This window comes from Carassius carassius, unplaced genomic scaffold (assembly GCF_963082965.1).
Source record: "Carassius carassius unplaced genomic scaffold, fCarCar2.1 SCAFFOLD_57, whole genome shotgun sequence".
NCBI classification, from domain to species: domain Eukaryota; kingdom Metazoa; phylum Chordata; class Actinopteri; order Cypriniformes; family Cyprinidae; genus Carassius; species Carassius carassius.
This window is the reverse complement of record NW_026775196.1, coordinates 317,501-333,059: the sequence shown is the minus strand read 5'-3', so window position 1 is coordinate 333,059 and position 15,559 is coordinate 317,501. Positions and strand designations below refer to the sequence as shown.

General features: G+C 38.0%; 8 non-coding genes across 8 annotated transcripts; all 8 read right to left on the bottom strand.

Annotated features, from left to right (window-relative positions):
• Positions 1–4,196: 4,196 nt before the first annotated feature.
• On the bottom strand, positions 4,197–4,315 carry LOC132138796 (5S ribosomal RNA). The gene has a single exon (XR_009433076.1). It is a non-coding gene; the product is annotated as a 5S ribosomal RNA (ribosomal RNA).
• Positions 4,316–4,399: 84 nt separating this feature from the next.
• Positions 4,400–4,518, bottom strand: LOC132138444 (5S ribosomal RNA). The gene has a single exon (XR_009432736.1). It is a non-coding gene; the product is annotated as a 5S ribosomal RNA (ribosomal RNA).
• Positions 4,519–4,747: 229 nt separating this feature from the next.
• LOC132138966 (5S ribosomal RNA) lies at positions 4,748–4,866 on the bottom strand. The gene has a single exon (XR_009433239.1). It is a non-coding gene; the product is annotated as a 5S ribosomal RNA (ribosomal RNA).
• Positions 4,867–4,950: 84 nt separating this feature from the next.
• LOC132138755 (5S ribosomal RNA) lies at positions 4,951–5,069 on the bottom strand. The gene has a single exon (XR_009433035.1). It is a non-coding gene; the product is annotated as a 5S ribosomal RNA (ribosomal RNA).
• Positions 5,070–14,291: 9,222 nt separating this feature from the next.
• Positions 14,292–14,410, bottom strand: LOC132138665 (5S ribosomal RNA). Its single transcript, XR_009432949.1, has one exon. It is a non-coding gene; the product is annotated as a 5S ribosomal RNA (ribosomal RNA).
• Positions 14,411–14,494: 84 nt separating this feature from the next.
• LOC132137835 (5S ribosomal RNA) lies at positions 14,495–14,613 on the bottom strand. Its single transcript, XR_009432154.1, has one exon. It is a non-coding gene; the product is annotated as a 5S ribosomal RNA (ribosomal RNA).
• A 556-nt stretch (positions 14,614–15,169) lies between these two features.
• Positions 15,170–15,288, bottom strand: LOC132138652 (5S ribosomal RNA). The gene has a single exon (XR_009432937.1). It is a non-coding gene; the product is annotated as a 5S ribosomal RNA (ribosomal RNA).
• An 84-nt stretch (positions 15,289–15,372) lies between these two features.
• LOC132138384 (5S ribosomal RNA) lies at positions 15,373–15,491 on the bottom strand. The gene has a single exon (XR_009432678.1). It is a non-coding gene; the product is annotated as a 5S ribosomal RNA (ribosomal RNA).
• Between the last annotated feature and the right edge of the window lie 68 nt (positions 15,492–15,559).

Below are 15,559 nucleotides of genomic sequence, written 5' to 3'. Positions count from 1 at the left end.
TATTTCATGTATACAGTTTTTTCTTCATTTATTTTTGCACCCGAACCCTCACAATACTGTTTTGTTTTCTCCATCACTCTTTTAACACTTTCTACATTTTCAACCACAATTGTCGTGTCATCAGCATATTGAAATATTTTCTTTAATTCTTCTCCCTCTTCCATTCATATTCCATTTATTCTTTTTTCTCTATTTATTAAAAGCCCTAAAGGTTCTGCTACCAAAGAGTACAATTGCGCCGACAAAGGACACCCCTGTCTTATGGATCTTAAAACTTTAAAAGGTTGAGTTAAAAAACCGTTGCATTTTACTTTTGTAAAAATATCCCTGTATAAAACCGAAATCCATTTTATAAAATTATTCCCAAACCCAAATTCCTTTAAAACTGCAAATAAAAAGCCATGTTCAACTCTGTCAAAAGCCTTTTCAAAATCCATACTAATAACATAAGCACTTTTGCCCTTTTCTTTTATATACCCTACTATATCTCTAATGCTGCTAGTAACATCTGCTATATCTCTCGCCTTTACTCCGTACGCTTGGTTTGTTTCTATTATATTTGGCATGACATTTTTTAATCTGTTTGCTAAGACCTTGGCTAAAATTTTAAAATCAGTGTTTAGCATTGTAATGGGTCTAAAATTTTTCAGCTCAGTTTTGTCTCCTTTTTTCTTGTATATTATTTTCATTAATCCTAGCCCCATTCTTGGGCTTACTCTTTCATTTTTAAAAACTTCTTCAAAAATTTCATTTAAAATCACGCTTACTTTGTCTTTAAAAACTTTGTAAAACTCACTTCCAATACCATCTACTCCGGGGCTTTTCCTCACTCTTAATTGATTTATGGCATGTATGATCTCTTCAATTTCTATTTCCCTTTCACATATTCTTTTATCCTCTTCGCCAACTTTCCTTGTTATCTGTTGCAACAAAATATTCCTTTTTTCCTCATCTCCCCCCTCCGACTTAAAAAGTTCTTCATAAAATGATTTCACTTCTTTTAAAATCCCCTCTGTATCTGAGACCACCTGTCCATTCCTACTTTTAAGTTCTTTAATTGTTTCCGCTCTCCCCCTGCTTTTCTCAAGATTAAAAAAGAATCTGTTACATTTTTCCCCTTCCACCGTATATTTTGCTTTGCTTCTCAACATTGCCCCCTTGCATTTCCCCTCTTCTATTTTTCTCAACGTATTTTCTATTTCAATTACTTTTTGCACATCTACTTCATTTTTATTTAACTCCTCTTTTAGAGTTCTCCTTATTTCTCTCTCCTTGGTTCTTTTAACATTTTGTAATAAATTACAGTACTTCATAGAATATTTCTTAATATCATACTTAACATTTTCCCACCATTGCGTTTTGTCTTCCATATACATCTGGTCTTTTTTCCTCCCATCTAATATCATTTCAATTTCTTTTTTAAAACTTTCATTCTTTAAAACCTCAGTGTTTAAAATCCACACCCCAGGTCCCTTTGTTTGTCTTTTAAAATCCATCGTCATTAAAACCATTTTGTGATCGCTTAAGGTCGTTTCTTTGTGAAATATTCCATCAATGAAACATTCAAGATTTCTGGTACTTAAAAAATAGTCTATTCTGGTTTGGCACATAAAATTCCCCACCAACTGTCTTCTTGAAAATTCCTTCTTTTTTCCATTCCTTTCCCGCCACACATCAATCATATTTTTCTCTTCCATCAATGACCTTAGTTCTTTTCTACCCCCATCCGATTTAGAAACCATCCCATTTGCCATATCCATTTTACTAAAAACAGTGTTAAAATCCCCTGCAATCACCACCTTCCCCCATTTTCCAATTACATCAGCTAAAACATTAAAGTATAATTTCTTTTATTTTCTCCATTGGGAGCGTGCACGTTCACTAAAACAAATTTGTCTTCTTCCATTTCCATTTCTACCACCATACATTTTCCTTTTTTATCATTATATATAAGTTTTGTCTTTATACTTCTGTCTTTTCTTATTAAAACCGCCACTCCTCCTCCCATTTTTCCTCTTCATTATTAACAAGTAATTCCCCTTCCCATCTTTTTGTAATATCCTCCATAACATTCTCTTTCCAGTTTGTCTCTTGCAATAAAATCACATCTTCATTTTGACACAATTCCTTCACCTTTTCAAATTTATAAACATTCATTAGTCCTCTAGCATTAAAAGTCACAATTTTCAGCACCATAAAATAAAATAAAAGCCATAAAATCCCCATATTGTCAGTTCATTCCCTCTCCTTCCTTTACCATTTCCCCACTGTCCTGTTTTTCCTCACATCCTTGTTTTAATACTTTTCTTTTGGCTTTCTCTAAATTTGGTGTTACCTTAGTTTGTCTTCTTCTTTTATTGATTCCTGTAGTGCCGGCATCGTCGATGCATTCACTGTCTTTGTCCATTCTCCCATCCTCGCTGACCCACTCCTGCTCCTCTGTCTTTTCCAGTTCAATCTGTAAAGTATCAGTTATTTCCATCAGTGACCCCGTTTCCTCACTGCACTGTGTTAATCCAGTCCTTTCACTTTCCTCTTCAACGTCTGTGCTTGCGGTATCCTCTCTTTGTGTTCCTTCCGTGTTCTCGTGTAGCTCCTCTTCACCGTCTTCCTCATGTATCTGCCCGCACCCCTGCTCTTCCTCCTGATGTGGTTCTCCGAACCAGCACTCGCACTTATTTAGCACGAGCCTGCAGTCCGGGCACCTCACCGCATTACAGTCCCTCGCGAAATGTCCCCTTTCCGAGCACTTAAAGCATTTGAAGTCCGGACAGTCCTTCATCATGTGTTCAGGGCTCATACATAACCTACAGGTTCTCACCTGCTGGCTATGTATCACCCTGAAATACTGAGGTCCCTCTTCCGTCTCCATTCTCGTACTGTAGGGCAGAGAAGCCACCTCTTTTGGAAACCGTACTCTCAGGAATCTCGTTCCATCCTCAATGCGGGTGCCCGGGTAGAATCTCCTTTTGATCTGTGAGATAGGAGTCACAACCCATCCCTCCAGCTTCTTTAAAATATCATCATCCTCCAGGTAAGCAGGCAGATGCATGAAAGATACAGCAAAATCCTTATTGTTCAACTTTTTAATTTCACAAGTCTTTCCTTTAATCATCAATCCTTCTTCCAGTTTCTCAATATCTTCTTCCTTTTCCAATGTAATTTCATATTGTTTCATCATTTTTGGTCTTACCGCTAGTATGCTAGTCACTTCAATCTTGTCTTTCAATGCTTCTATAATGTCCTCTGCTCTCCCATCTTTTACCTCCGTCAAATCAATCACTACCGTTGCTTCCTTTGCATAAATCCGTTTGAGTCTCCTTTCTGGGTAATCCTTTTCTCGTTGTCTTTTATCCAGTCCATTTTCAGTTAGCTGCCTTGTTTGTTTTGCCAAATCCATGTCTGTAGCTGTTAATCCGTCCATTTAACAAAAAAAAAAACACAAAACTAAAATGATCAAATAACAAAAATTACACAAAAACTTGAAACAAAATACTTATCTTGAACAAAAACAACGCAAAAAACAACACAAAAGTTTGGGTGAGCCTTTCTCACCTCCCTATAGCCAACACACTTCCTGTTTCTCACTAGCTCTCTAGCGCCCTCAGGTTGGTATGGCCGTAAGCGAAAGCTGCTGCAAAGAGAGGGCTAATTAAAGATCAGCCACTGTAATCTCCAGTACATTATATAAATAGGGACGAAAACCCAAAAGCTTACAGCACCTGGCAATCCCAGGCGGTCTCCCATCCAAGTAGTAACCAGAACCAAACATGCTAAGATTCAGACATCGGGCATTGACTCTTTTTTTTTTTTTTTTTTTTTTTTTGCACGATTATTATATAATTAGTGAAAAAATTCCAAAAAGTAAAAAATTGTGAAACTTTCCAAAAAGCTTTCAGCACCTGGTATTCCCAGGCGGTTTCCCATCCAAGTACTAACCAGGCATAGCCAGGTATGGCCGTAAGCGAAGGCTGCTGCAGAGAGAGGGCTATTTAAAGATCAGCCACACTAATCTCCAGTTCAATATATAAGTAGGGAAGAAAACCCAAAAGCTTACAGCACCTGGTATTAATCCCATGCAGTCTCCCATCCAAGTAGTAACCAGAACCAAACATGCTAAGATTCAGAGATCTGGCATTGACTCTTTTTTTTTTTTTTTTCAAGATTATTACATAACTAATGAAAATTTTCCAAAAAGCTTACAGCACCTGGTATTCCCAGGCTGTCTCCCATCCAAGTACTAACCAAGCCCAAACCTGCTTAGCTTCCGAGATCAGACGAGATCAGGCATAGCCAGGTTGGTATGGCCGTAAGCGAAAGCTGCTGCAAAGAGAGGGCTATTTAAAGATCAGACACTCTAATCTCCAGTTCATTATATAAGTTCGGAATAAAACCCAAAAGCTTACAGCACCTGGTATTCCCAGGCGGTCTCCCATCCAAGTACTAACCAGGCCCAAACCTGCTTAGCTTCCAAGACCAGACGAGATCGGGCATAGCCAGGTTGGTATGGCCGTAAGCGAAGGCTGCTGCAGAGAGAGGGCTATTTAAAGATCAGCCACTCTAAACTCCAGTTCAATATATAGGTAGGGAAGAAAACCTTAAAGCTTACAGCACCTGGTATTATTCCCAGGCAGTCTCCCATCCAAGTAGTAACCAGAACCAAACATGCTAAGAATCAGAGATCTGGCATTGACTCTTTTTTTTTTTTTTTCAAGATTATTACATAACTAATGAAAATTTTCCAAAAAGCTTACAGCACCTGGTATTCCCAGGCTGTCTCCCATCCAAATACTAACCAAGCCCAAACCTGGTTAGCTTCCGAGATCAGATGAGATCAGGCATAGCCAGGTTGGTATGGCCGTAAGCGAAAGCTGCTGCAAAGAGAGGGCTATTTAAAGATCAGACACTCTAATCTCCAGTTCATTATATAAGTTCGGAATAAAACCCAAAAGCTTACAGAACCTGGTATTCCCAGGCGGTCTCCCATCCAAGTACTAACCAGGCCCAAACCTGCTTAGCTTCCAAGACCAGACGAGATCGGGCATAGCCAGGTTGGTATGGCCGTAAGCGATAGCTGCTGCAAAGAGAGGGCTAATTAAAGATCAGCCACTGTAATCTCCAGTACATTATATAAATAGGGACGAAAACCCAAAAGCTTACAGCACCTGGCAATCCCAGGCGGTCTCCCATCCAAGTAGTAACCAGAACCAAACATGCTAAGATTCAGACATCGGGCATTGACTCTTTTTTTTTTTTTTTTTGCACGATTATTATATAATGAGTGAAGAAATTCCAAAAAGTAAAAAATTTTGAAAAATTTCCAAAAAGCTTTCAGCACCTGGTATTCCCAAGCGGTTTCCCATCCAAGTACTAACCAGGCATAGCCAGGTATGGCCGTAAGCGAAGGCTGCTGCAGAGAGAGGGCTATTTAAAGATCAGCCACTCTAATCTCCAGTTCAATAGATAAGTAGGGAAGAAAACCCAAAAGCTTACAGCACCTGGTATTATTCACAGGCAGTCTCCCATCCAAGTAGTAACCAGAACCAAACATGCTAAGATTCAGAGATCGGGCATTGACTCTTTTTTTTTTTTGCACGATTATTATATAATTAGTGAAGAAATTCCAAAAAGTAAAAAATTTTGAAAAATTTCCAAAAAGCTTTCAGCACCTGGTATTCCCAAGCGGTTTCCCATCCAAGTACTAACCAGGCATAGCCAGGTATGGCCGTAAGCGAAGGCTGCTGCAGAGAGAGGGCTATTTAAAGATCAGCCACTCTAATCTCCAGTTCAATATATAAGTAGGGACGAAAACCCAAAAGCTTACAGCACCTAGCAATCCCAGGCGGTCTCCCATCCAAGTAGTAACCAGAACCAAACATGCTAAGATTCAGACATCAGGCATTGACTCTTTTTTTTTTTTTGCACGATTATTATATAATTAGTGAAGAAATTCCAAAAAGTAAAAAATTTTGAAAAATTTCCAAAAAGCTTTCAGCACCTGGTATTCCCAAGCGGTTTCCCATCCAAGTACTAACCAGGCATAGCCAGGTATGGCCGTAAGCGAAGGCTGCTGCAGAGAGAGGGCTATTTAAAGATCAGCCACTCTAATCTCCAGTTCAATATATAAGTAGGGATGAAAACCCAAAAGCTTACAGCACCTGGTATTATTCCCAGGCAGTCTCCCATCCAAGTAGTAACCAGAACCAAACATGCTAAGATTCAGAGATCGGGCATTGACTCTTTTTTTTTTTTTGCACGATTATTATATAATTAGTGAAAAAACTCCAAAAAGTAAAAAATTGTGAAACATTTCCAAAAAGCTTTCAGCACCTGGTATTCCCAGGCGGTTTCCCATCCAAGTACTAACCAGGCATAGCCAGGTATGGCCGTAAGCGAAGGCTGCTGCAGAGAGAGGGCTATTTAAAGATCAGCCACTCTAATCTCCAGTTCAATATATAAGTAGGAAAGAAAACCCAAAAGCTTACAGCACCTGGTATTATTCCCAGGCAGTCTCCCATCCAAGTAGTAACCAGAACCAAACATGCTAAGATTCAGAGATCGGGCATTGACTCTTTTTTTTTTTTTTGCACGATTATTATATAATTAGTGAAAAAATTCCAAAAAGTAAAAAATTTTGAAAAATTTCCAAAAAGCTTTCAGCACCTGGTATTCCCAGGCGGTTTCCCATCCAAGTACTAACCAGGCATAGCCAGGTATGGCCGTAAGCGAAGGCTGCTGCAGAGAGAGGGCTATTTAAAGATCAGCCACTCTAATCTCCAGTTCAATATATAAGTAGGGAAGAAAACCCAAAAGCTTACAGCACCTGGTATTATTCCCAGGCAGTCTCCCATCCAAGTAGTAACCAGAACCAAACATGCTAAGATTCAGAGATCGGGCATTGACTCTTTTTTTTTTTTGCACGATTATTATATAATTAGTGAAAAAATTCCAAAAAGTAAAAAATTGTGAAAAATTTCCAAAAAGCTTTCAGCACCTGGTATTCCCAGGCGGTCTCCCATCCAAGTAGTAACCAGAACCAAATATGCTAAGATTCAGACATCGGGCATTGACTCTTTTTTTTTTTTTGCACGATTATTATATAATGAGTGAAAAAATTCCAAAAAGTAAAAAATTGTGAAACATTTCCAAAAAGCTTTCAGCACCTGGTATTCCCAGGCGGTTTCCCATCCAAGTACTAACCAGGCATAGCCAGGTATGGCCGTAAGCGAAGGCTGCTGCAGAGAGAGGGCTATTTAAAGATCAGCCACTCTAATCTCCAGTTCAATATATAAGTAGGGAAGAAAACCCAAAAGCTTACAGCACCTGGTATTATTCCCAGGCAGTCTCCCATCCAAGTAGTAACCAGAACCAAACATGCTAAGATTCAGAGATCGGGCATTGACTCTTTTTTTTTTTTCCACGATTATTATATAATTAGTGAAAAAATTCCAAAAAGTAAAAAATTGTGAAACATTTCCAAAAAGCTTTCAGCACCTGGTATTCCCAGGCGGTCTCCCATCCAAGTAGTAACCAGAACCAAATATGCTAAGATTCAGACATCGGGCATTGACTCTTTTTTTTTTTTTTGCACGATTATTATATAATGAGTGAAGAAATTCCAAAAAGTAAAAAATTGTGAAAAATTTCCAAAAAGCTTTCAGCACCTGGTATTCCCAAGCGGTTTCCCATCCAAGTATTAACCAGGCATAGCCAGGTATGGCCGTAAGCGAAGGCTGCTGCAGAGAGAGGGCTATTTAAAGATCAGCCACTCTAATCTCCAGTTCAATATATAAGTAGGGAAGAAAACCCAAAAGCTTACAGCACCTGGTATTATTCCCAGGCAGTCTCCCATCCAAGTAGTAACCAGAACCAAACATTCTAAGATTCAGAGATTGGGCATTGACTCTTTTTTTTTTTTTTTTTTTTTTTTTGCACGATTATAATATAATGAGTGAAGAAATTCCAAAAAGTAAAAAATTTTGAAAAATTTCCAAAAAGCTTTCAGCACCTGGTATTCCCAAGCGGTTTCCCATCCAAGTACTAACCAGAACCAAACATGCTAAGATTCAGAGATCTGGCATTGACTCTTTTTTTTTTTTTTTTCAAGATTATTACATAACTAATGAAAATTTTCTAAAAAGCTTACAGCACCTGGTATTCCCAGGCGGTCTCCCATCCAAGTACTAACCAGGCCCAAACCTGCTTAGCTTCCAAGACCAGACGAGATCGGGCATAGCTTTTTTTTTTTTTTTTTTTTCTTTTTTTTTTTTTTCTTTTTTCTTTTTTTTTTTTTCTTTTTATTATCAGTCAAAATACAAGTTGTGTACAAGACATTAAAGCTGTTACAGGGAAATTTTCATAAATGCAAAAGCATTTCACAAAAGCATTTTTCCAAAAATGCATAACACTAAAAACCAAAAACATCTAAAATCACAAATTCATCAAGTTCATTAATCTTCTTTTGGCATATAAAAGTGCTTTTGTTTTAAAATATCCTTCGTAAAAATTCCATAAAAATCCCCCATCTTGTTTTCCAGTTTAAAATAACTGTACAGCATTTTTACATAATCTTCAACCAACTGTTTAAAAATCAACCATAGGTTTGCAGTAAAATCTCTGTTTTTGACTATATTCCTTCTTTTCCATATAGCTTTTTTGGCCAAAATTAAAAACAAATTAATTAGTTTCTTGTTTGCTGTATTCTCTGCCATTCCCAACATAAAAAATCTATTCCAGTTGCAGTCCACCTCATTATCTCTTAAGTCTTTGATTATTTCCTTTAATTCCTTAAAAAATGGGCTCAACTTCTCACAGAATAAAAACAAATGTAAAATTCCTTCATCTTCTTTTTTACAAACTCTGCATAGGGCATTAGTTTTTTTCTGCATTGCACACAATCTCATTTCCGTAAAAATCACATTTTGTCTAATAAAATAATCAAAACTTTCTAAATCCGCATCCAACCATTTCCATGTCATGTTCTTCCATATATCTTCCTCTTCGATTTCATTAAAATGCCTTATCCATAACTGATTGGCAAGAGGTTTTTTAAAAACTCCATTTATAAAAAACCCATAAAACATTTTAACAGAACCCAAATTAAAATTCACCATATTGTCTTTACATTTTAGAAACATGCTCATTTTCTTTTCTTTTTCTCCCTCATTAATAATTTCATCCAGCCATTGTCCTGGGATTGCTTTTTTTACTTGTTCGTATTGTCTTTTTAAAACATTTACATTAAAGTCCTCCTTCTCCTCATCCATTGCATCTATGATCACTTGAAGTGGTAAAAATCCCTCTTTAAATTCCCATAAAACATCCCTCACCTTTACAAATCCCGCTTGCAACCACTTCTTAAAATAGATATCATACTCTTGCATCTTTATTTTTCCATTTAAAAACAGAGGTTGATTTAAAATCATTTCCCTCCCCTCCGGATTAAAATCCACCTCTGTTAAAAAAAGCCTCCAAGCGCTTAAAACCTCTTTGTAAAATCGTGGGATCCCCTCCATCATCCAATTCTTAAGCTTCATCCATAAAACATTGTCCCCCAAATTAAAATTCCCACATTTATTTAAATAAAGAGCCATCAATCTCTTCCACTCTGCTCTGTTCGTATCATCCAAATATTTTCTTACCACCTTTACTCTCATGCTTTTCATTTTTTGTTCTACATCCACCAAACCCATCCCTACCTCCCCCGGTTTCCCTATCAGTGTAAAATATGCAATTCTTGGAGGCTTTTTGTCCCATAAAAATTCTAAAACACATTTCTTTATTCTCTTTAAAACCCAGTCTGGCAATGGCATCACATGTAATGTATACCACATTCTAGATAACATTAGCATGTTTACAACTAAAATTTTCCCCTTTAAACTTAAAACCCTGCTTCTCCAGAAAATCAGTCTTCTTTCCATCCCTCCCACCGTCTCTTCCCACATACTGTCCATAGCCTCCTTTTCATTCTTTGCTACAATTATTCCTAAAATCTTTATTTCTTGCACCTCCATAAAATTACAGATCCCTGTAAGAACCTCCACCCTTCCATATTTCATGTATACAGTTTTTTCTTCATTTATTTTTGCACCCGAACCCTCACAATACTGTTTTGTTTTCTCCATCACTCTTTTAACACTTTCTACATTTTCAACCACAATTGTCGTGTCATCAGCATATTGAAATATTTTCTTTAATTCTTCTCCCTCTTCCATTCGTATTCCATTTATTCTTTTTTCTCTATTTATTAAAAGCCCTAAAGGTTCTGCTACCAAAGAGTACAATTGCGCCGACAAAGGACACCCCTGTCTTATGGATCTTAAAACTTTAAAAGGTTGAGTTAAAAAACCGTTGCATTTTACTTTTGTAAAAATATCCCTGTATAAAACCGAAATCCATTTTATAAAATTATTCCCAAACCCAAATTCCTTTAAAACTGCAAATAAAAAGCCATGTTCAACTCTGTCAAAAGCCTTTTCAAAATCCATACTAATAACATAAGCACTTTTGCCCTTTTCTTTTATATACCCTACTATATCTCTAATGCTGCTAGTAACATCTGCTATATCTCTCGCCTTTACTCCGTACGCTTGGTTTGTTTCTATTATATTTGGCATGACATTTTTTAATCTGTTTGCTAAGACCTTGGCTAAAATTTTAAAATCAGTGTTTAGCATTGTAATGGGTCTAAAATTTTTCAGCTCAGTTTTGTCTCCTTTTTTCTTGTATATTATTTTCATTAATCCTAGCCCCATTCTTGGGCTTACTCTTTCATTTTTAAAAACTTCTTCAAAAATTTCATTTAAAATCACGCTTACTTTGTCTTTAAAAACTTTGTAAAACTCACTTCCAATACCATCTACTCCGGGGCTTTTCCTCACTCTTAATTGATTTATGGCATGTATGATCTCTTCAATTTCTATTTCCCTTTCACATATTCTTTTATCCTCTTCGCCAACTTTCCTTGTTATCTGTTGCAACAAAATATTCCTTTTTTCCTCATCTCCCCCCTCCGACTTAAAAAGTTCTTCATAAAATGATTTCACTTCTTTTAAAATCCCCTCTGTATCTGAGACCACCTGTCCATTCCTACTTTTAAGTTCTTTAATTGTTTCCGCTCTCCCCCTGCTTTTCTCAAGATTAAAAAAGAATCTGTTACATTTTTCCCCTTCCACCGTATATTTTGCTTTGCTTCTCAACATTGCCCCCTTGCATTTCCCCTCTTCTATTTTTCTCAACGTATTTTCTATTTCAATTACTTTTTGCACATCTACTTCATTTTTATTTAACTCCTCTTTTAGAGTTCTCCTTATTTCTCTCTCCTTGGTTCTTTTAACATTTTGTAATAAATTACAGTACTTCATAGAATATTTCTTAATACCATACTTAACATTTTCCCACCATTGCGTTTTGTCTTCCATATACATCTGGTCTTTTTTCCTCCCATCTAATATCATTTCAATTTCTTTTTTAAAACTTTCATTCTTTAAAACCTCAGTGTTTAAAATCCACACCCCAGGTCCCTTTGTTTGTCTTTTAAAATCCATCGTCATTAAAACCATTTTGTGATCGCTTAAGGTCGTTTCTTTGTGAAATATTCCATCAATGAAACATTCAAGATTTCTGGTACTTAAAAAATAGTCTATTCTGGTTTGGCACATAAAATTCCCCACCAACTGTCTTCTTGAAAATTCCTTCTTTTTTCCATTCCTTTCCCGCCACACATCAATCATATTTTTCTCTTCCATCAATGACCTTAGTTCTTTTCTACCCCCATCCGATTTAGAAACCATCCCATTTGCCATATCCATTTTACTAAAAACAGTGTTAAAATCCCCTGCAATCACCACCTTCCCCCATTTTCCAATTACATCAGCTAAAACATTAAAGTATAATTTCTTTTATTTTCTCCATTGGGAGCGTGCACGTTCACTAAAACAAATTTGTCTTCTTCCATTTCCATTTCTACCACCATACATTTTCCTTTTTTATCATTATATATAAGTTTTGTCTTTATACTTCTGTCTTTTCTTATTAAAACCGCCACTCCTCCTCCCATTTTTCCTCTTCATTATTAACAAGTAATTCCCCTTCCCATCTTTTTGTAATATCCTCCATAACATTCTCTTTCCAGTTTGTCTCTTGCAATAAAATCACATCTTCATTTTGACACAATTCCTTCACCTTTTCAAATTTATAAACATTCATTAGTCCTCTAGCATTAAAAGTCACAATTTTCAGCACCATAAAATAAAATAAAAGCCATAAAATCCCCATATTGTCAGTTCATTCCCTCTCCTTCCTTTACCATTTCCCCACTGTCCTGTTTTTCCTCACATCCTTGTTTTAATACTTTTCTTTTGGCTTTCTCTAAATTTGGTGTTACCTTAGTTTGTCTTCTTCTTTTATTGATTCCTGTAGTGCCGGCATCGTCGATGCATTCACTGTCTTTGTCCATTCTCCCATCCTCGCTGACCCACTCCTGCTCCTCTGTCTTTTCCAGTTCAATCTGTAAAGTATCAGTTATTTCCATCAGTGACCCCGTTTCCTCACTGCACTGTGTTAATCCAGTCCTTTCACTTTCCTCTTCAACGTCTGTGCTTGCGGTATCCTCTCTTTGTGTTCCTTCCGTGTTCTCGTGTAGCTCCTCTTCACCGTCTTCCTCATGTATCTGCCCGCACCCCTGCTCTTCCTCCTGATGTGGTTCTCCGAACCAGCACTCGCACTTATTTAGCACGAGCCTGCAGTCCGGGCACCTCACCGCATTACAGTCCCTCGCGAAATGTCCCCTTTCCGAGCACTTAAAGCATTTGAAGTCCGGACAGTCCTTCATCATGTGTTCAGGGCTCATACATAACCTACAGGTTCTCACCTGCTGGCTATGTATCACCCTGAAATACTGAGGTCCCTCTTCCGTCTCCATTCTCGTACTGTAGGGCAGAGAAGCCACCTCTTTTGGAAACCGTACTCTCAGGAATCTCGTTCCATCCTCAATGCGGGTGCCCGGGTAGAATCTCCTTTTGATCTGTGAGATAGGAGTCACAACCCATCCCTCCAGCTTCTTTAAAATATCATCATCCTCCAGGTAAGCAGGCAGATGCATGAAAGATACAGCAAAATCCTTATTGTTCAACTTTTTAATTTCACAAGTCTTTCCTTTAATCATCAATCCTTCTTCCAGTTTCTCAATATCTTCTTCCTTTTCCAATGTAATTTCATATTGTTTCATCATTTTTGGTCTTACCGCTAGTATGCTAGTCACTTCAATCTTGTCTTTCAATGCTTCTATAATGTCCTCTGCTCTCCCATCTTTTACCTCCGTCAAATCAATCACTACCGTTGCTTCCTTTGCATAAATCCGTTTGAGTCTCCTTTCTGGGTAATCCTTTTCTCGTTGTCTTTTATCCAGTCCATTTTCAGTTAGCTGCCTTGTTTGTTTTGCCAAATCCATGTCTGTAGCTGTTAATCCGTCCATTTAACAAAAAAAAACACAAAACTAAAATGATCCCTCCCAAACAGCAAAGCTGTTGGGAGGACAAATAACAAAAATTACACAAAAACTTGAAACAAAATACTTATCTTGAACAAAAACAACGCAAAAAACAACACAAAAGTTTGGGTGAGCCTTTCTCACCTCCCTATAGCCAACACACTTCCTGTTTCTCACTAGCTCTCTAGCGCCCTCAGGTTGGTATGGCCGTAAGCGAAAGCTGCTGCAAAGAGAGGGCTAATTAAAGATCAGCCACTGTAATCTCCAGTACATTATATAAATAGGGACGAAAACCCAAAAGCTTACACCACCTGGCAATCCCAGGCAGTCTCCCATCCAAGTAGTAACCAGAACCAAACATGCTAAGATTCAGACATCGGGCATTGACTCTTTTTTTTTTTTTTGCACGATTATTATATAATGAGTGAAGAAATTCCAAAAAGTAAAAAATTTGGAAAAATTTCCAAAAAGCTTTCAGCACCTGGTTTTCCCAAGCGGTTTCCCATCCAAGTACTAACCAGGCATAGCCAGGTATGGCCGTAAGCGAAGGCTGCTGCAGAGAGAGGGCTATTTAAAGATCAGCCACTCTAATCTCCAGTTCAATATATAAGTAGGGAAGAAAACCCAAAAGCTTACAGCACCTGGTATTATTCCCAGGCAGTCTCCCATCCAAGTAGTAACCAGAACCAAACATGCTAAGATTCAGAGATCGGGCATTGACTTTTTTTTTTTTTTTTGCACGATTATTATATAATTAGTGAAAAAATTCCAAAAAGTAAAAAATTGTGAAACATTTCCAAAAAGCTTTCAGCACCTGGTATTCCCAGGCGGTCTCCCATCCAAGTACTAACCAAGCCCAAACCTGCTTAGCTTCCGAGATCAGACGAGATCAGGCATAGCCAGGTTGGTATGGCCGTAAGCGAAAGCTGCTGCAAAGAGAGGGCTATTTAAAGATCAGACACTCTAATCTCCAGTTCATTATATAAGTTAGGAATAAAACCCAAAAGCTTACAGCACCTGGTATTCCCAGGCGGTCTCCCATCCAAGTACTAACCAGGCCCAAACCTGCTTAGCTTCCGAGACCAGACGAGATCGGGCATAGCCAGGTTGGTATGGCCGTAAGCGAAAGCTGCTGCAAAGAGAGGGCTAATTAAAGATCAGCCACTGTAATCTCCAGTACATTATATAAATAGGGACGAAAACCCAAAAGCTTACAGCACCTTGCAATCCCAGGCGGTCTCCCATCCAAGTAGTAACCAGAACCAAACATGCTAAGATTCAGACATCGGGCATTGACTCTTTTTTTTTTTTCAAGATTATTATATAATTAGTGAAAAAATTCCAAAAAGTAAAAAATTGTGAAACATTTCCAAAAAGCTTTCAGCACCTGGTATTCCCAGGCGGTTTCCCATCCAAGTACTAACCAGGCATAGCCAGGTATGGCCGTAAGCGAAGGCTGCTGCAGAGAGAGGGCTATTTAAAGATCAGCCACTCTAATCTCCAGTTCAATATATAAGTAGGGAAGAAAATCCAAAAGCTTACAGCACCTGGTATTATTCCCAGGCAGTCTCCCATCCAAGTAGTAACCAGAACCAAACATGCTAAGATTCAGAGATCTGGCATTGACTCTTTTTTTTTTTTTTTCAAGATTATTACATAACTAATGAAAATTTTCCAAAAAGCTTACAGCACCTGGTATTCCCAGGCAGTCTCCCATCCAAGTACTAACCAAGCCCAAACCTGCTTAGCTTCAGAGATCAGACGAGATCAGGCATAGCCAGGTTGGTATGGCCGTAAGCGAAAGCTGCTGCAAAGAGAGGGCTATTTAAAGATCAGACACTCTAATCTCCAGTTCATTATATAAGTTCGGAATAAAACCCAAAAGCTTACAGCACCTGGTATTCCCAGGCGGTCTCCCATCCAAGTACTAACCAGGCCCAAACCTGCTTAGCTTCCGAGACCAGACGAGATCGGGCATAGCCAGGTTGGTAAGGCCGTAAGCGAAAGCTGCTGCAAAGAGAGGGCTAATTAAAGATCAGCCACTGTAATCTCCAGTACATTATATAAATA